The following is a 21,982-nucleotide window of genomic DNA, read 5'->3' as shown; positions in this document are numbered from 1 at the left end:
TTGCCCTGTACATAACAAGCTCTCACACTGTTTATATTTCTTCAATGAAAAATTCTGCATGAGCCAGAGCCAGTGGGTTACTCACAAATGCAGCATGTTCATTATGTGCGACCTTATACTCAAGCTGTTGTAATGGGTCACCAGAGTCATATTGTTCCACTTTTATTGTTTCAGTTCCATGATTGGATGCCGTAAACTGTGTATGTTGCTTTTCCAAAAATGAGTTTTGTTTGGGGACTCATTTTATTATCCATACTCAGTAAAATCAGCTACTCCAGCTGCACGAGTTGGGGACTGTACCTGTGCCAGGGACTCCATCAGGGAGTCAGGACTTATTAGTTCAGGTAGAAAAGTGCACTAATATCTAATCAGCTTTGAGCCTAAATCTGGTTCTTATGCTTCAGCTAAAGCACTGTGGAGAGATTTCCGGCAAGAAATGACTTGAAAGTAATCAGATCCGTATCACCAAGTGTCCTCAGAGCAAACTATTATGCAGGGTGTCAGCAGTACTACTACAGTCAGAACCACACTGGCTCCTGAGAATCAGTCGGACTTAAACACATTTTCAAAATGGACACTTAATGACCACTTTCCATATGTGGCCATTGCTATTGTTTGAATTTGGCTATTATATATGTTTTCTCATAAAGGGAAAACAATGTGTTGCTTTTGTTAACTTCTTGTCCCAAATTCTGATCAGAAGGGCTTGGTATCATTTCCAAATGTATCATGTGTCAGGATGAGCCCTGAGTAAAACTATGTGTTTTTTGAAGTTGTAGAATCCATTTGGGAAATGTTAGTCCAGTTCATTCAATTGCCTAAGGAAAAAAAAAAAAAAAAACAAACAAACACTTATCTATATCTAAGAAGAATTTATGTAGTCTTGGCTTAAAATCCATTAAATGTAGAGTCTATTTCTTATTCTTCATGTCAAATTTTATGATCCTTCTAAAGACTGAGCTCTCCATATCCTCCTACATTTATCACTCAGTCTGAACTTAGAGCAGGCAACTGCTTGTCTTTTGTTGACACAATGACAAAAAACTCATTCATTTCCAAGGTTAACAACAATGAATATTGCTTGATGCAATAACTTGGGCAATTAGAATTCTAAATGATTACTAACACTTGGTGAAAGTGAATACTAAAACACAAATATGTGAGAGGGCTAATGAAAAAAAAACCCTAAATATAAGAGTTTTTCTATGTAGTTCTGTTAAATCAAATCAATACATTGTCAAAACTTATTGATAGTGTAAGAGCTTAGAGTCTGGGTATCCTACTTCAAGAAAGAATCCATGTATGCCCTCTTTACAAGTGATTTCTACCTGACCTGGAAAAATCTCTCTTAGCTTATTCCTTTATAAACTCTGTATTGTCTTGGTAGGCTGGACCTGAATTCAGGAAACCTAATTCCTACTTCTGTGTCTTTCAGCGGCCCTCAAGTTTCATTGAAATTACTGAAATCTAGAGAAATATGCACTTATACTCGTTCTGTTGACTATTCTTTTCTTGGAGACACAGGATATACTGGGTTGGATAGGATTTTAGAGAGAATCAATACAGTATTTTTATGATAGCAGATAATCTTCTCCTTCTGCCTCTGTTCCCCCATCTCTCAAAAAAACAAAATGATCAAGATCTCTTTTTAAAGGGCTTTCATATATATGAGCAAAGGTTACAAGAGTACCAGAATTTATTACTTGTTTAAAAAAGAAAGAGATATCTAAACTAAGAATACAAACAACTTAACTCTAGAAAGATATTACACAATGTTTCTAGCACTAATCAAACTAAATCTTTCTGTATTAGTCTTCGTATAACCAATTATTTTTTATGTAATCATGATTTTCCTAGTTAGTTTTGTTTTAAGCTTATTTTTTTAGTTAAATATTCCCAAGGTGTTTCCTTAAAATATTACTAAATATTTAGTAATCCCATTTTTTTTCTTTTACAGTCTGCATTCTCTAAAATTCTTGCTTATTAGTTGCAATATCTTTTATACATTTTTCACATACATCTGATAGCTAGAGGAAAGTTGTAAAGAGTTGTTATTTATGAAAAAAATCTATCATTTTATTGTGATGTAATATAGAAAGTTATAATCCTTTAGGAATGCAGCAGTCATATTCCTTGTAGAAGATACAATGAAGCAGGTAGTTAATTTTATTACTTCTTTATATCTATGTTGACATGGGATCTACACCTCCATTAATTGCCCATATTTTGTATTTAAAGGAAAGGGTTGTGATCATACGTTCCTTTGAAAATGGAATTTGTTTCTAATTAGAAGTGAATCTGTACAAATGTTCGAGGAAGTAAAAAACACTGGAGTTGTTTTGTACAGTTGTATGCAATGGACTAATATTTGCCTTAAACTGAATTTAATGAATGACATTGCACCAGCTTTAAAAGTTGTACAATAAAAGCTAGTACTGACGATAGATAAGAAAAAATTACATTATTCACATAGTGAATTCTACACAAGCTTTTGCAAACTTGAACAGGCAATCCAAAGACAGTAGAGAATAGTAAGAATAGTATATCTTTGAATTACTTTTATTTCAATTTTAAATAGATTTTATAGGTTATATAAATCCAGAATAAATAAATAGACATTTTCCATTGATTTTTGAGGCTACTCACTGAAAAATGCAGTGTCCTAATAATTTACTTAAAATACACTACCAGGTAAGTTGAATTTATCCACATTTCATTTAAGAATTCAATTCCTGAGGTTTTACGTTATGAACCTGGAAGATGAACAGCCTTCTGAATTGATATATTGATTTTTATTAGGTGTAGTCTTTTTGTGCTTTATACATGTTTCGGAGAGAGATTATGCACATTTGTTCTTTCATGAACTTTGAAATATTAATGGACATGTTCTGCCTGGAAAACATGGTAAGTAAGCTGAGTTATGATATAGTGATGAACAGATCAGTTCCTAAATGATGTAATAAATCATATGCTAATTATAGCTGCCTACATATGTATAAAGATATTGACTGGTCAATGCATACTTTGATATCTCGTCTTTTATTTTGGGAGGTGTCTCTAGCCTTAGCTAGAAAAAGTGGTGCTGCAAAGCTGTTCACTGCAGAAGGCAACGCTGAGCCAGTGAACAGACAATAGAATGATGTTCAGGCAGAGCAGGCACAGTAATAGCTTTATTCATAGCATTTATTCAACGCTGTATGATGCATTGTCTTTTTAGCATCTGTCATGAAATATTTATTTGCTGTAATGTTTCTCCAGAGAACAGACTTCTCTATAGTAACTCCCAGAATAACCTCAAGTTTTTGTTTGAATTTTTTTCCCCTTTTCCCACTTCTTGCACATTTTTTTCCACAATGGCCTTGTGACTTTTATGCACTCAGTGTTCTTTCTCATGAATGATGTAAGTGCAGTACTATATTTACAGTAGGTTTAGCCAGATACACATGAATGGACATGTGGGTCAGAAAGTATCTTTTATCTGACATAGATAAGCACAGATAGGTGCACCATGCTAAAATTCATCAGTGTAAGGAGAGTGCATAACATCTTTCTGCCTTCTTGTAGAACAGGGAACAAAACATGTCCAGAAGAGAAAACTTGGGATTTTTGCAAATGTTAAAGTAACAAAGAAATTGGTACATGCTTTCATGGGAAACAGCCTCTATTTTTCATTAAAAATCAACTCAAGGTGTAGTCGAGTTTAGATTCTGAATCCCACCCTCATCAAGTTGCAATTCTTAGTAATTAATGCTTAAAAGTTCTATAATTTAGAAAACAACTCTCCATGTTTTCTCTGTTATCAGTGAAAAGTAAAATTGATTTCCAGATCCAGGTCTTAGATGGGCTTTTCCTCTTGGGGAACTAGGTGTTTCAAGTGATGACAGAGGGTCTGAAATAACTTGGTCCTGAAATTAGCATGGAACCTCACTAAATTTGGTCTTATTTTAAATTTGCTGTTCAGATCAAGAGCACAGGTCCAGTTTACATCTCACACCTTTAATTAGTATGGATGCTGTTCTGCTTTGAGGGCTTAAGCCGCTACCTCACTTGGAATTACAGGAACACTTCTAGCATCACACGGTTTCACTCTCAGTTGGGTTTCTTGGTTCTCTGTCTACCCATCAGTTCAAACTGAGTTTCTCAACAGCAGCAGGTTACTGCAGGCTACTCATCACTGTCTTTCAACCCTCTAAGAAGTGTTACATATGAGGAACACAGATCTGGCTCAAAATCAAATTGTTATTCAAGTATATTTACACATTATCTTCCTTTATCATGCTTCTTTTTCCAATCAAAACACATAAATTAATAAATAAAACAGAAGCTGACCATGTAGGCATAAGATAGAAATTAATAAATGCTTGAAAATATGAATTTGACAGTGCTGTGTCCTTTGGAAGGGTCTGATTTTATTAGAATATCAAAGTTATAATGCATAAAAGGCATCTTGGAAATGTATTTATTGAAGTGACTTTTATGAGGTCTAATTTGTTAGACACATGTATGGAAAACTGGGTCCTTCAGGAATAGAACAATGTTGTTGAGTCCAAAAGTTTATACTTCACAAAGCTATGACACAGATTGGCTTGTTTGGCAGTTTTTACACAGGAAAAAGGCATGGGAAAATTAATGGGAGTGTTACGAGCAAACTGGAAAAGCTATGAAATATGGGCAATGATATGATCATTGCCTGCTCTGTATCTGGACTTAAGTCTAGAGTATATTCCATCCTGTTTCATTAGTATTAAACTCCTTCATGCACTTCGAGAATGAATTAGATGCAAGGAAGATAAACTTAACATACATTGCCCTTACTTGTTATAGTCAAAACCCACACGCAGTTCCACTATGATACATTTTCAGAGACCTATAGAAATACATTTTTGAGTGCGTTTCCCCTCAGAATGCTTAGAAATGCTTTATCAGCACTTTCTATCCATGCATAAAACACTGACATGAAAACACAGCATGGCACTCACTTATTCTAGCCAAGAAATAGCTTTGATTAAAAAACACACAAACAAACAAACAACCACTCCTTTTTTCTTGCTAGAATTCAATTCTGCAAAGGAAACATTGATCTATTAGGCTGGATACAATCTGAGGTACCACTGGGCTGGGAACAGTAGAAAGATGCAACCCTTATATGCAGTAAGCATCCTCTCTAGTTCTGGAAAGCAGTTGTTATTCACTATAAATGTACCAATAGCTGGTTCAAGTTGAATAATAAATACGTGATACATAGAAAGAGAAAATCCGCACGTGTTGGAAGTGATCTTCTGAATTACAGATGATGATTATGATGATGATAATGATGATTTTGCAAGTTCATTAACCAAAAAATTATCATGAAGATTCATTTTTTTGCCTTTTCCGTATTTTTTATTTCTGGATGTGCTGGCTGAAATTCTTAATTGTGGAGTTGTTCTAGTTAAGTAGCTATAAAGGATATAATTTGACAAGATTATGAGGTCCATTATATTTTGTTAATGTCAAAATCACTGGATTTCAGTGTAAAAACTTTGGGAAGTATAAAGTGTAGAAACAGCTGTAGATAAGACCAGAGTAGCAGCACAGACAATATGATTAAGTTCCAACAACTTAAACCTTGCACAACATAGTCACACTGACTTAAATGAAAGAAAATAATTTGGCATTTTTACAGACACCTTTCAAAAAAAGACTTAGCCCTGGCAATTATACAGGTTTATAGAAAGTCTAGGAAGTTATACAAATTGCCCTCAGGCTAGGCTGACTTGGACAGAAACTAATAAGGAAACATTATGTTTGTATAAAAGCAGATCTTCAGCTGAATCAACTTGGCCCAGAAGTCAGATTATCTTTATGAACTTCAGTGGTACAAACAAACATGAAAAGTAATTTTCCTGTTTTAAAAATTATTTTGAGTTAATTTTTGTATTAGGCAAAATTGCTTGTGTTGTTGTTTTTGAAATTGCTGAAAAAATTTTGAAAGAGAAAGCTGATTGAAGGCTAAACCTAGAAATTAGGCAGAGTTGATTTCAGGAAGTACAGGAATAGACTCTAATGTTTCTTTAGGTTCCTAAAATTCAGGATTTGGTATTAGGATTTGAAGTAATACTAACCTGAAATCTTTGTCTTTCTGTTGCATTCTTCCATCATCAACTCTAACTGAGCTTTTCATAGCTGTCCGCATGATGTTCAAAGACTTCTTCAACTTAAAAATTCTCACAGAAGCATAAATCACTACAAATGAAAAACAACTAAATATTGTACATTCTTGGGTGACTAGTACTATATAATTGCAGTGTTCATTTATTGGTTCTCATTATGCCTTCCCTACGAAGAGGCAGAATGCCAAATCTGAAGAAGGTCATATGGTCTCAAATTTTGGCCTTCTGGCATAATAAAAACTTCATTCTTTATAGTCTGACCTCTAAAATACAATGTATCTTTAAATAAAACCTGCATTTAACCTTTTATACCTTGGGTAGAAACACTTTATTTTTGTGTGTTTTGTTCTTTCATGGCTGCAAGGATTTAAATTGTTCTTTTTAAGCTTTGGGGACAGGAATTATATAGAACTTTTTTGTTATTGCATTTCTTGGCACTTGGGAAAATGTGTTGAGACTTCAGAAATGTGTGTCCTATGGGACTGAACTTACTAAAGAGCAGCACGTCACTTACTAGAAAATGTCTGCTAGTCCCTGAGGATCTTTTCCTATTACCTACCTCTAAATGAATGACTAACATAATGGATTAGTCTTTTCACCCTTGATACATGACTAGAAGACTTTATGAACTAGCAGGACTGTATTTTGATTTCACTAGTGTCCTTCCTCATCACTGCTGTTGAATTTCCAAATGCTTTTGGTACTCATCAGAATCCAGATGGAGAATTCTCTGACTTGTGGGGGGCTAACACTGTTTTGATTCTCTTTTTGCTTAACCTCCATGTGTCCCCTGCATAATTCTACCTTTTCCCAGCATCCAATCTGTGACAAAATAAGAAATGGATCTTGTCAGATAGCAAAGGTGTTCTCAGCTCAAAAGTACAACTAGAATTTTAACAAGAAAATTCAAAGCAAAAATTCTAAACATGTATATGCATAAATGAAGATAAATGTATTGGGTGGTGTTAAGATTTATACCATAAGCCTAGATATATCGATCTATGTGAGGATCCTCTATACTGATTTTGAAAAACTTGCCATGAAAGCAACGTGTATGGAGGATATCTTTCAGAGACCCCATTTTTAGGATATATGACCTGCAAGGGTGCATTTGAATATATCCAACATTTTTTTTTATTTGTATGTTACATTTAAAGCTATCTGTTACCATTCCACAGTTTGGATTTTGACTTAATTACTATGATCTCAGAGACTTAGTTATGATTGAGTATCTTTTAAATAAAGCTCTAAAATACCAATAGATGTATTTAAAATTATATATTATCCCCAGAAACTGAGGATTTGAGATAGTTTGGGGTAGCTCAATGCTCTGATCTCATCTGTATTGTCTCTAGTGCAGGTTAGAGTAACTTGTCTCAATTGCCACATTTTGTAGTGTGTTCTCTGTAGTCATTTCTTAAGTAACATCTCTGAAACATTTTTCATAATTTATATGCTGATCCAAGGCTGGTGGAAACCTGTTATGGTCAGTTCTGTATCAGGTGAGCATTTTGACCACTCACAGAATTGTCAGCCAGCCACATCTGACTGCATTTTTGTGAGCTCAAATTAGCCAACACATGATTTGATAGGTTACTGAAAGGTACTCAATTTCCTCGGAAAATGGTGGGTTTCAAGATCTAAATATGAGGCTTTTGAAGCCTTTAGACAAGCTTCCTGGAGGTCTGGCTATAGACGTAGAAAAGTAAAAGCATTATTATCTGTTTCCCTGTGTTTTAAGAGGATGCCGTCCACCTCTTTCTCTATGCCATACCTGACCAAAGAGCCTTTATTGGTTCTTGATCTTCTCCATCCTGAAGCTGGTTTCCAAGTTATTAGGCTGCTGGCTAAATGTTTTCTGTTACTTTTCTGTGAAAAACAGCTCAGCTTATCAGGTCCACTGCATCGGGTTCAGCTAATGTTTGCCACTGCCTTGTCTGCCCTCCAAAGAAAGAAGCCTCTGTCCCAGGTACTTTTCAAACACTCTGGTTCTGCCAATTTGCTCGTTGCTTGCATTGGGGCCTCTGTCTGTTTCTCCTTCTTTTCTGAGAGTATAAACTAATGATGGTATTATTTACTCCATCTTATTTTGTATTTCTCAAAGCTGTGGAAAATACTGGGTTGGTAATGCATCATAATCCTTCTCACTCCACTGGGGCACTGTCAGGAGTCAAATATACTGTGATGAACAAGTGTCTTCACAGACAAGAGTCTGCTTTGCTAGTAGCTGGATACCAATCACACTGTTTTTCTTTCTCTTAGCTATGCAGCTTTTTAACAGAAAACTAAATTATAAAGATGAGAAAAATGCTCAATGCAACAATACATGTGTGCTTTTATAAGAAAATTAATGCCACTGGGAGTTTTGGTAATGAACAGTTTCTGTGACTGTTGCCTATTTCTTAATTAATTGGTATGTAAACTGTATGATAATCCACATTAAAAGCCATAGCATATGCTGTGGAACTGTCTTTCACAGCCTCTAAACAGTCTGAGGGGAAATGAATCAGAGGTTAGCTGAAAAGTATGTTCTAGTCACTAAACAAACACTCTGCAATTAGAGGTTTGGGTGTTGGCTGTAAAAAGTCACCAAATAGGTCATTTGACATTCAGACTGTACAATAGAAAGAAATGCAGATGCCATCTTTAGAAACGAGACAAATCATAGTCTGATAGGTGCAGGGCAACTTTATACTATGCAGCGTTATTGCTCAGCAGAGATAAGCAAACTGTGAACTAAATAAATTGCAGCCAGTGTAAGTTATGCTTCACAAAGAGGGAACAAAGAGAAGATCAAAAGGCATGGAACTCTGCAAGATTAAAACAACTGAAATTGTTCTTTCTTCTCACAGTATCAGCTTTGCTTCATGTGGCACTGAGCAAGATCTTCGCAGTGCTTTCTGGGGAGAGCGTCTCTTCTGAGACAGTGCTCTCATCAAATACTGGAGTTTGTTGTTCTGTAAAATGACGATATGAAAACTAACAGGAGCATGCATACATTCCTACAGCATATGCTAGTAATTACAAAACATTATTTTAGAACAGAGTGACAGCACTAAAACAATACAGCTTTTGTTTTCACCAGGTATTCTTTTTTTCCTGTTGATTCTCCCCCATCACAAGTATTGTTGACAACACTAAAATTACATCTTTTTGAAAAGAAAAACAGTACTCAAGAAAAACAGAATTATTCCAGTCCTTTTATCCAGTTAAGATACTTTAAACCTAATTGTTGTTTTATCATCATTCATTTTATTGAAAACTGACAGATATTATTGTAGTTAAATGTCCAGTGTACCAGAATATCTATGTAATTTAATCTTCCAAACAAGTACCACCTTATGACTTCTAAACTCAGAACTCTGTCCACAGAGGAGAATAGGCACATAGAGCTGTCTCACCACAGCTTTATTGAACACTTACATAATGGAAATGCTGAATTTAAGTGTTGGATTTTAGTTCAAAACTATCAGATATTTCAGAATGGAATTTACTGGTAGGTGCTTGAGTTTTTTGTCTTGAAAAAGCAGGGTTTCCAGAGGGTGAGCACTGTTCATGAAAACCTTGTCTTGTTGAGGACCTAGTATATTTATGTTTCAGTAGAAAAACCAATAGTCGTCATTTTGTGTAAATCCCAGTACCATGAGATTCTGGTAAGATGAGAGTCCTATTGAGAATTCTACTTCCAGTTTAAGAACATAACAGAAAGCAGAAAATAAAATTCTTTTTTGCAAGTCACTGTACCTCCTTTCAGTCTGTTTTTCATAGATATATAAAAGAAGTGTCAGTAGATGAGTTTGTTGTGCTACAGGGCTGGAGCTATCATATAATAAAACTGTATGGCTTATATGAGTATTACACACTGTCAGTACAAAGTCCACAAATGTAGTTCCACTGAAGTCTGCAGAGATATAAAAGGGATAAATACAAACCAATAAAGAGCAACACTTGTGTTACCAACATACTATTTTAAATACTTGGCTATGATTAGTAGCAATCATAATTGATCAACATATCTGAAAATCGTGTACTTTTATCTATGTGCTTAAATATAACAGTATCTTTCATTGTATTGAAAGAACCTAGGCATCTGAATTTGCAGATAGGCTTTCAGTGTGATTTTCAGATGTGCTTATGTAGCGTTTATCTGCATATTTAAATGCCTAATACGTTTTTAAAAATTTAGCCTTTAATACGTAAGTTCAGGGATCTTAGCAAATCTCTAGGATAAAATCTCTGGTCTTTCGGCCAAAAATGAAAAAGAAGAGCCAGTCTGATCAATTCTAGTGTCGCTTCCCTATAGTTCTTACTTTTAACCTGTGTGTCTTCAAATAAAAATTATTTTGATTATTTAAAAGGTAAGAGGTAACTGTATTAACGAAAGATGACAAGGTTTGACCACAGTGTTCCTTGGAATCAGCATGTGATTGTGTAGGTGTGGACACAGATTTTATTCAATTCAGTATTAAAGGCAAAGAGGAAAGATTTCACTCCAGACTGAGGTGCTCCATTTTAAGAAACTGGGCATTTCTTTAAGGGTCTTGAATTATTTTGACTGTCTCACTAGATACCATAGAGCATGTTTGAGTGAAGTGACACAAGCAGCCATCTGCAGGGTGACCTGACAAAATAAAGGGATTGCTAAGCTACTTCTGAGCCTTGTCCCATCAGACCATTACAATCACTGAAGCGGATTGAGTGGTTACATAAAACAGTAGAACTAATGGAGTGATTTTATTTGTACTAGAAGTCCACCATTGCATGCCCTTTGACTGACTCTAAACATCTGTATAACCTTACAGGGTAAGACATTTTCTAGCCCTAAAAAAAGTCAAGTGCATCTCTCTTTTTTGCGCATTTTAATATCCAGGTTAATTTTTATTTCTTATGTTTCTTTTGATCTTTTGAGCAAATGGAAAGAGAGCTGTTCCTAAATTCTTTAAGTTCTAGTGAGTAGGGAAGAGACACTTGCAAAGGCATCCTGAGGAATTTTATTTTCATTTTCCAGAAGTAGGTATGAGGCTGGCACTCAAGACAGATTTCTGTGTATTTTTGAAACAAGCAGCACATTGGACATTGGCAGAACGATAAGCAGGTGGCAGAAGGACATCCATTCTAAGTCCAAAATGATATGGGAAGGGATAGCAATGCTGTTCTTTTTTATAGTTTTTCTCAAAATTTGCAGTCACCCACTAACTTCAGAAATTAGTTTTCCATTATATTGTTACAAAGACTGTAACTCTATTAAAACTCTGAAATCTCAGAAGATTTATTGTGAAACCTTTGAATCGTGATGTTTCTGACACTCGAGATACACAACTACCTAATGGGAGGGTACACAAAAGATAGAGCCAGACTTTTCTTAAAGGAGATAAAGTGATAAGTCAAGGGACATGTTGGAAAATTGTAAATTGTAATCAAATCTAAGAAAATACTTTTTTACCATAACGGTGGTCAAATATTGGAACAGGAGCTGATGGAATTTGTGGAATCTCCATCCTGGGATATATTCATAGCTTGACTGGACATGGCCCTGAGGAACCTGAACTAACTGGACCTGCCTCAGGCAGGAGATTGGACTAGAGACCTCCAGGGGTCCCTTATAAACTAAGCGGTTCACAGAGAACTGTTCCAGTTCAAGCAGACCCTCTGGGCCACATGCTGATGTTAGACTGAATATTTTACTGGCCCTAGAGAGGAATAAAGAAGGAGGTGGAGTTGGCAGTGACATAAAACTTGTTTTAGAACTTCATCTGGGCCTGAAGTCCAGACTTTGATGTAAAATGTTCCCTTGGATTTGGCATGTACTGAGACAGATTCCAATAATGAAACCCCTAAAAACCCTGACATATTATAAAAACATAGCAGAGGTACTGATTTTCTCCAGACACCAACAAGATTAAGGGGATTTGTGCAATCTAACTATGTCCTTTGAGTTGTGTTCATTTTTCAACAAGGTCAGCCATGCAGTTTCCACTGCTGGATTCTGCAACTGATGCAGGTTATAGTGGTTAGCAAGCACAAGAAAATCTGACTCCTACAATGATCAACAGTTCTTGAGCTAAAAAATAAAGTGAAAAAAATGCAACCTTCAGTTCCAGAGGGCAATAGGTATAATCAATTTCTGTGAGCTGTGAAAAGTGATTTTTCTTTTCTGCAAGTCCTGCCTGGAATGTCCTCCAGCACTCAGAGCTCTGGACTCTGAGTCCACCATCCCATACTTTACCTCTAGCGGGATGATGCCAGCTACTCTATCTCACTATAGTCACATTGTATGAATCACCTGTACACCTTCCAGATGCAAGTCTGCATTGTTAATCACTTGAAAGAATCGTAAGTCTATGAATATTTTAAACCATAATCCTTCTTCCATTTAAGTTACTTGAAATTTTGGTCATTGGAGCAAGTCTGGGTTCTTAAAGGGTCACAGTCAGGCTTCAGAGACCTGGCATTTACCTTGTAAAGGAAAATTCTCAGTCCCAGCCCTGAATCTGTGGATGCTTACAGTAGATTGCTCTTCCTGGTTACCTTTCTGTCGGGTACTACTTTTTCCAGGATATTTTCTGGACAATGTCTGACCTCTTGAGGGCATAGTTTTATGGGTGACTTTAAAAATTATTTTTCCTTATGGGTTGTCTCTGATGCATACAAGTATTCTCCAGTTTTTAAGGTGAGGTAATGTTAGATAAATACCTGTATAAGTAAGTTTAAAGTGTGGGGTTTTAGTATCCAGAATCCAAGTTGGTAACTGAACAATATTTATTACCAAGAAAAACAGTGAGTGGTTTCCGTGCTCATTTTTATGCAGGTCAATGTACTTATATATATAGTATCTGTATAATACACAGATGTTCCTTCTGTCTTTCTCTTACTAGTTCTTTTAATTACATTAGTGATTTTTTTTTTTTGCATTAGTAGGTTTTGTTGCTCTTTCAAAATGAACTGTTCTTGTCAGTGCTGTGAAACAGGGTGGGGGGTTTTCTGTGGGATAGGAGAGTATTGTTACTTTATTCTGTAATATTAAATCACAGGTTTTGGGGAAATCAAATTGTAGATGGATGAGTTTGCTTTTGATTGTTACAAAAATTTAGGTGGTACAGTCTTTGAATGTTAACCCATAAATATTAAGGGCAGAATTTTTATTAATTCCTAAGCTCTGTGAAGTGACTGTGAAAAAATATAGTAAACATTTGTGGAAGCAAAGCTTCTTGATATCTCATTAGAATGAAAAATATACCTTTTGGCTGGGAAAGATAACCTAATATATATATACATATGCACACTGGTGTTTTGAAGCTTAATTTGGACCATAAGACTAGCTCTGAATTTTGATATTTAAATTGAGAAGAATTTAATAGCAGGCTTATTAATGCCTAACAGCATGCACTGAAAAAGGCTTTATTTGCCTAACTCCATTCCAAATGCACTGCAGAAAAAGTTTGCCTACAAGTCAAGCAAGTGGATATCTGTACAGGTGTCAAATACTTTGGAAAACAACATTAATCAGCTGAAATTTAAGAGACATTTGCTTCTGTCCTTAAACTCCTTGGTCTGGAACAGACTGCTTTGGAAATCACTCAGGCTGAAGTCTTGAACTAATAGGGAGTTTGTGTGAACACAGTTACTGTACTGTGCAAATCTGTTTCAACATCCATTTTTTAAAGGATAGGCATAAATTTAATTTCTGTGAAGTTGTTCTTGTGTTAAATAGTGACCAGTTCATAAAGTGATTTTAGAAAGCAAGAGTGCTGATAAATATGAGTTTTTAGAAGCCTCCAGCCCGTGTCAAACATGTTAAGAACTACAGATAGTCCTTTTTATCACAAGGATAACTTCTAAGACTGATATTCCTTATTTAGCACACTGTAATCTGCAAATACACCAAGAGGAGAGATGAATTATTAAAATGAGTTGTTTCTTATTCATATTTAAGTATATTACTGATGTTGATTAGATGTCAAATCTTGGACAGTCTGTTCTCTAATGCTATGAACTTGGCAACATTTCTAGCAGAGAGTGGCATTTCAGCTTATTCCATTATTTAGACAGGGAAAGTGGAAAAAAAAAATCTTAACCTTTTAAAAATAAATTTTAATAATATTCTGAAATTTACAAAAGGCCATCAGGCCCTGTACCTGCTGTGTTGACCTCTGCTGACCACTTCCGACAGAGGAAAAATGCGCTTAGGTTACAAAAAAGAATGAAGAGCATTAAATAATTTAAGTGGGCGAGCTTGCTATTCTAAAAAGAGACAACTTCTGCATTTTCTCCCCAAAAGGAGCCAAAGCAGCAAATCTTTTAGCATCGCTGAAAGTAATAATAAATGAAAATGAATTTTCTTACTAGAAGGTAGCAAGTCTCCTCCTTGTTGCTGTGTACTGGCAAAGCTTTACCGACTTGGATAGTACAATGCCAATTTTTTACCATCTCAGAAGCTGGCTCGGCAATGGAGTGCAATGCAGTACGTTGAATCATCTATTCAAGGCTCTCTCATCAACATAGGGAGATTCCTTAAAATACCTAAATACAAAAAGGCTTCCTTCACTGCACACACCTAAGTAGTATGTATTTGGGTTCACATTCAAGGCTTGATGTTCTTACTCCTTTCTTGGGCAACTGGATTATTTTTCCTATGAACTGTAACGGGCTTTGTCTCTGTATTCATGAAATAGCCAAACTGGACTGAGAAGTATGCTGAATAAGGCTAAATGATGTAGAAATCAACTTTTATTTTGCACTTTTCTTATAATTTAATATGTTAAATTGTTAAGCCATTAAACTAAGACCACTTCAAAACTTTTGTCTAATGAAATTATTTTGATTTACATACCAAGTGTCTCTGAGAGCAATAATTATGCATTTACCAATGTGATAATCTAATTCTTCCTGCTGAAACATCTTTTTTCCTTTTTCTTGTTTCCTTTTTCTTGTTTCCTTTTTCTTGTTTCCTTTTTCTTGTTTCCTTTTTCTTGTTTCCTTTTTCTTGTTTCCTTTTTCTTGTTTCCTTTTTCTTGTTTCCTTTTTCTTGTTTCCTTTTTCTTGTTTCCTTTTTCGTTTCCTTTTTCTTGTTTCCTTTTTCTTGTTTCCTTTTTCTTGTTTCCTTTTTCTTGTTTCCTTTTTCTTGTTTCCTTTTTCTTGTTTCCTTTTTCTTGTTTCCTTTTTCTTGTTTCCTTTTTCTTGTTTCCTTTTTCTTGTTTCCTTTTTCTTGTTTCCTTTTTCTTGTTTCCTTTTTCTTGTTTCCTTTTTCTTGTTTCCTTTTTCTTGTTTCCTTTTTCTTGTTTCCTTTTTCTTGTTTCCTTTTTCTTGTTTCCTTTTTCTTGTTTCCTTTTTCTTGTTTCCTTTTTCTTGTTTCCTTTTTCTTGTTTCCTTTTTCTTGTTTCCTTTTTCTTGTTTCCTTTTTCTTGTTTCCTTTTTCTTGTTTCCTTTTTCTTGTTTCCTTTTTCTTGTTTCCTTTTTCTTGTTTCCTTTTTCTTGTTTCCTTTTTCTTGTTTCCTTTTTCTTGTTTCCTTTTTCTTGTTTCCTTTTTCTTGTTTCCTTTTCTTGTTTCCTTTTTCTTGTTTCCTTTTTCTTGTTTCCTTTTTCTTGTTTCCTTTTTCTTGTTTCCTTTTTCTTGTTTCCTTTTTCTTGTTTCCTTTTTCTTGTTTCCTTTTTCTTGTTTCCTTTTTCTTGTTTCCTTTTTCTTGTTTCCTTTTTCTTTTTTTTCTTTTTTCTTTTTTTTTCTTTTTTCTTTTTTCCTTTTTCTTTTTCTTGTTTCTTTTTTTTTATCTTTTTTTTTTTACTTTTTTTTTTTTTACTTTTTTTTTTTTTACTTTTTTTTTTTTTTTTAATATTTGTATGCTATATGTGCTTTTCATCCAAAATCATGAAAATAAATGATTAGGTGGAGAACAGGACTACCCAGAGATAATAGTATTTAGACATCAGAACATAGGTTAGGCAGTAAGTTAACGTCTTGAATTATTTAACACAGGTTTTATATATAAAGAGGTTGTTCCTTTATTTTATTCTATTTCAAATCCAAAAAGTAGGAATATGGATTTTGAAGTTGTGCATGACAGCTCACAGATGCAGATGGTTTATAACTAATTTTAGGCTGCATTTTCCATTCAGATTAACAGATTCTAATGTTAGAATCTTCATGATACATGAAGAGTTGTCTTGAGAAGCAAAAGTTATTTATAAGGATGTCGGTCTGCTTTGGATGGAAACTGCAAATGCATTATCTTTTCTCCATACTGATACCAACACGCTATGAAACAAGATGTTTCAATACCGATGCCACCAATCTGTACATCATGGAACACCTGTTTTTTACATGGTCTATTTGAAGATTAATTGCCTATTTTGCAGCAAAAGCTTCTTGTTGGGAAAACCCGGATATGAACACTGATTTTCTAGATCGTTACCCTTAATGTAACCACATATATAACACAATGATTATTGAGTAACCACATTTAAATACTGCATTTCCAAGTAAAAGAGAAAAAAAAAAAAGGCTCTACAAGGATACTATATTCATTATCATAGCTACAGTTGCCTGCTAAGGAAGTGTCTTTGCCCTTGATCCACCCCAGTTAGAGCTGAGGTACAAATTTTAAGAAAGATGAAATATAAGCTAAACACAAAGATCATTAACAGGTCCAGAACATTTTACCCAAAGAATACCATCATCTGGGAGGAAAACCAGGCAAATGATTATTTTATTTTTTGCATTTTGCAGATGCAGCATATGTCTAAGTGATATCATGGTTGCAGTACTCTTCATCACTCAGAAAGATTTTTCAGTGCCAGAAGTCTGAGAAGATGATGGGACTGAGATAAGAACAGAAAATTATTTTGATCAGAAAAAATTATGAAGATTTCAGAGCTTACCAAGAAAATGCAATTATTTTCTTGGACCGTGTCCTCTAAACTTCTTCCCACAGGAAAACTTTTGCAGCCTCAACCAACTCCACAAGCAGCAGGTGTCTGTGCATGTAGAAAAATCTTAACATGTGAACAACTTAGCGGAATGTAGTCTCTGTCTGAATGCTGGGAACCTTAACAAAGCAGAGCAGCACCCAATGGGAGAAAAGCACATGAAGCATTTTTATGTGTGCACATCTAACTGAAACTTTTTATTTAGTTTTTTATCTAGGCCAAGCACAAGAGAAGCAAACCTATGCTACCTGCAGTGTACTATATTAGTGTGATCACTGTGCCGGAAATGACCGATTTTTCTTTTACAATATTGGTCCTACAAGTTGGCTGCCAAAAAACATTAAAATTTTGCCAAATCTTCTGCCCAAATTTGTGTATAATCTGTGTTTGATATATGTACCAGCTTAGATTAACACCACTATATGCAGTGGTGACTGAATGTGTTTTTGTATGTGATGCCATACATATTAAACATCTTTGATAAGTTGTTGTCCTCCGCATTTAATAAAGACATGCAAATACTGAAGTTCCGTGTTTGTCCTTTTCTTCTCAGTGTTCAGGTCTAGTTAGTTATGCAACATTACACATCTCCAGTAAAGCACTTTATCAATGGTCAGAATTCAGTCAAATCAACCCTCATTTAAAAATGTCTTTTCCCCTACTGGTAAAACAACAGGTTCAGTACAGCTTGTGTGTTTACTGTGTAGTGGGTTAAGCTTGGTCTATGGCCATACCACCCTGAGAAGGGCCAGCTAGTTCAGCTGTAGAGCATAAAACTCTTATTAAATAAATTCCAGGGCTATGGGTTGGGCCCAGTATTGGGTGTCAAGTAGATGACTGTGGTGGGGTGACCTTGGCTGGCTGCCAGATGCTCACCCAACCACACTCTCACTCTCCAGTCTCAACATGATGGGGTGATAAAGTAAGATGAAAAAGCTTGAAGGTTGAGACAAAGACAAGGAGACCACTTGCCAATTACCATCACAGGAAAACAGACTTGATTTGGGGACAATTAATTTAATTTCTAATAAATTTGGATGGAAAGAAACAAAGACAAAATTAAAACAACAGCTTTGTCCGACTTTTTTCCCAGGGTCAACTTCACTCCATTCCCATCTCCTATACCCACCTCCAAGAGCAGGGCAGGGGGATGGGGAATGGGGTGCTGTGGCCAGTCCACAATGGCTCCTCTCTGCTGCTGCCTCCTCCTCACACTTTTCCCTGCTCCCGGGGGGGCTCTCCACGGGCTGCAGTTCCTTCAGAGCAAACCCACCCGCTCCAGCGTGGTGCCCACACGCTACCGGGGAGTCTCTGCTGCGGTGCCTGGGGCACCTCCTCCCCCTCCTCCTTCCCTCACCGTCGTGCTCTCAGGGGTGTTTCCCACACGTTTTTCCTCACTCCCAAGCTGCATTTTGCCCTTTCATAAATAAGTTCTCACAGAGGTGCCGCCAGAGCTGCTGGTCCCTGCGGCAGGGCTGTAGTGGCGCCGGCTGGAACTGGCCATGTCCGGCCCAGGGCAGCCGCGGCCTCACCTCACAGAGGTGCCTGCGGCCTCCACTGCCAACGCCTGGGCTCGACACCCGATACACACTGACAGAAATTGCGTTAGAAAGTTTAAGAATGGTTACATGACAATATTGCTTGTGTCAGAAGAGTGGAGTCAGAGTCTTGGGTAACCCTTTGCTATGCTATGCTATTTAGTAAGTCTGTCTAATTTTCATAACTAAGTGATAATTATAACGTATAGCACAAGCATGGTTTTGAAATCCAATATGTACCTTTATACTAGGTTTCACATTGTAAGCTCCTTTTATCAGCACTGTAGGACTCTTACTGTGTCTTAAGGGTGAAGAAAAACCTTCAGTAGTTTCTCATTAAAGAATTAATTCAAGCTGGTTACTTTTTAAAAATCTCTTTCCTTGTTTGTCTTCCTGACCCAAAGATGTTCAGTCATTTATAATAAATGAACTTTGCTGTGGACCTCTGTGTCAAACCAGTGCTACACTGTTAAATTGTGAATATGAAAGATTATCATCTTGGCTACTACATGATATTGCAATTAAAGTAATATTCAGCTGTTAGGTGCTTTTTCTTATCAAGTGGAAACATAGTATTTTACAGGCTGTTAATTCCCAGTTTTTTCTGCCATGTTCTAGCTCTAACGCTATGGTAAGTCAGAAGCACTGCAGGAAAAGTTATGCCCTCGGGCCTGGTATGAAGGTTAGACTCAACCTAAGTAAAGTTCCTAAATCATGGGAAAGTTTTGATTAAATTTGGACTATTATTCAGCACAGAAATTCAGCATTTAGGTTAGGATAGTCTATTGAGTGCAACTGCAAACACCTGACGTAGAGAACTGCCTAAACTGAGTCTCTCCTTTTCTGCTTAAGTCTCTGGCATGTGAGCTAGATGTCAAACACCTGTGATAAACAGTGACCGTACTCTGCTCAAGGTGCAGTACTAGGCTCATAAGAAGCTTTATTGTTAGAAAGGGAAGTGTAACAGCTCCAGTGTTGGGGAGAAGCTGTGTGGGCCCTTTTGGATTGCAATGTTGGACTTTGTGCCTGTATTTTGCTTAATTCCTGTCTTAAATCCTATTTCCAGGATACAGGTTGATTCCTCTCCCTCCAAGGGTCAGGGCCAATGACAGCATGGCAATTTAGTGAAGTAGAAGGTTCTGGGTTTGGTAAGTGGCACAGCTGAAAGTGATAGGTAATAAATGAAAACTAATTATGTTCAGACTGCAGTGGGGACAGCAGTTGTTTTACTTTATACAAAAGGAAATGAGTGCAAAGTATTTCTTTTGGGGGATGAATTTTATAAGTTGTTAAGAGTAAGAATTAGTTTGTAGGAGAAGCCGCATTTAGCAGGTAAGAAATTTTTTCTCTGTAACAGTAAAGAAAAAAAAATGATTAGTTAGTCATTGCTACTTCAGCTTTTCTTTTAGCTGTTTTACTTGTTCTTGGGAAAAAAGGTTTTTCTACTTCATAAATTCATTAGTATGGAGGAATGAAAAAGTTAGAAACTGTTTTATGAAAAGTAGAATGTATTGCCAAATGCATAGGTTTCAAAATGCCAAGTTTGAAAACAGAGAAAGTAAAAAAGCTCAATTTGCTAGTAGTGTGCACCAGGTAAGAGAGTTTTAACCCTTCATATAGTAAATAAGAATGGAACTAGTAGTTTCTGTTTAATCCAGTTTAAACATATGATTTCAGTTTTCTTTTTTTTTTTTTTTTTGGCTTTGGTTCAGCATATATTAGCGAACTAATGGGCTAATTTCTCTGTGATCTAGTAGTAGACTTTTTTCGTCTTTACTGTGATGATTAAGGAGAAATTTAAGGCTGTGTGTCAATAGACCCTTTTACACAGCAGTCTCTTTTTATTACAACCAAGATCTATGGGCTCGTGATTTTTAACAGCCAGAGGTTACTGTTAATAAGAAATATGTGGAGAAAGCATCTAGTGGCTTTTGTGTTCTGAATACTTGTACTGGTTAGAAATAGGTAGTACTGTTTAGAAATTAAAAATTTACTTATGTTTCTGACTTTTTTTTTTTTTTTTTTTTATAAAAACTTGTAACACCCCTTAGACTAATTAAGGGTATATATAAAGCAAATATTCTAGTTTTGTTGAAAGTTGCAGTGTTTCGTGTGAGATAATTGACGAGAGCTGTTATTATTTTTAGTGTCAAAATAATCGATATTTTTTGGAATGGTAATCATAGAATCAATAGGCAAGTGAAGGGTGTTTTACTTGTAAATTAAATGTTTACTTTTTAACTAGACTGTATAGAGTCTAGGTTTTTTCACCAGTAGGGCAAATACTGATATGATATTGTTAATATATGATTGATAAAGTAATTTCAAATAACATCATTTCTATCTTTTATTTATATTTCATAGGTAGATACAGCTGTTATCCTGTCTCAGCAATGACATTGTCTTTAGATTCTGGAGACTTATAAGGTATGATGCAACGCGAATACTTTATCAGTCTAAATCAAAGTTCATTCTTTTTTTAATTTAAATGTTATGAGCGCAATGACTGTAAAGCCCCTCAATTGAACTATAATAACACAAAGTTGAATAATAACACTTATAAAAGCTTCAGCTATCTACTGTGTTTATACAGTACCTGAAAGTGAATGCAAGTGACCTACATACCATAGCAAAACATAATTTTAAAAACATCATTTTAACTACTAAATTGTATAGTGAATAAAAAAAGGAATCCAATATGGGTTTTTAAGGCTGGAATAGAAGTTACGTATGAAAGAGACCTTTACAGCTTTAGGTGGTAAAAAGGTACATCTAGTTTTGCACTGGCCTGTCTATTAGTAGCAAGTTAATTTGGAGAGACTGAGCATCCACTAGATTGACAGAGTTATTTCCATAACCTATGTGAGTGTTTATAAGAATACTAGCATTCTAAGTTTACAGTTTTGAATACTGGCAGAGCAAATATGGTTTTGCATGTGTTAAGATTTACACTGGTTATGAAAAATTATATATGTCACAAATCTTTGCCTGCTGCAGTGTGCCTTGCACTGTCCAAATGCAGAGTGTTTCTAGGTGGTAAGTAGTTTTTTGGCTGAAACAAGAAACTGTGACATTAACTGTCTGTTGTAATGGGCACAAAAGATCCCTTTGTGTCAAAAACCAAAGCTGTATCAGATATCAACTAAGTGCAGCAAATGGTACAGGATCATTTAATGGGATAGACCACAGTGACCTTTGTGCTGCTGGAAAGTAAAAGGAGATGGGTGAAAAAAAGACATACACAACTTGCTAGTGATGGATGTCTGTCTTCAAGCATTGTTGTTAGATTACAGGATGTTTCTTTCTGCATTGTTGGAAACAAAAAAAAAAAATAATGTTAAAACCAGTCGATCTCTCCTCTGAAATCCCCAT

General features: G+C 35.6%; 1 long non-coding RNA gene across 1 annotated transcript in view; it reads left to right on the top strand.

The window, feature by feature from the left end:
• The window catches only part of LOC116964934, a 99,998-nt gene extending 82,400 nt beyond the window's left edge, over positions 1-17,598 (top strand). The window contains exon 3 of the long non-coding RNA XR_004409039.2: positions 16,873-17,598. This is a non-coding gene — a long non-coding RNA (uncharacterized LOC116964934). The remainder of the gene's footprint in view (positions 1-16,872) is intronic.
• The last annotated feature ends 4,384 nt before the right edge of the window (positions 17,599-21,982 follow it).

The sequence above is a fragment of the Tyto alba genome, unplaced genomic scaffold (genome assembly GCF_018691265.1).
Source record: "Tyto alba isolate M040663 unplaced genomic scaffold, T.alba_DEE_v4.0 Super-Scaffold_17, whole genome shotgun sequence".
Taxonomy (NCBI): Eukaryota; Metazoa; Chordata; class Aves; order Strigiformes; family Tytonidae; genus Tyto; species Tyto alba.
This window is presented reverse-complemented; position numbering and strand designations above follow the sequence as displayed.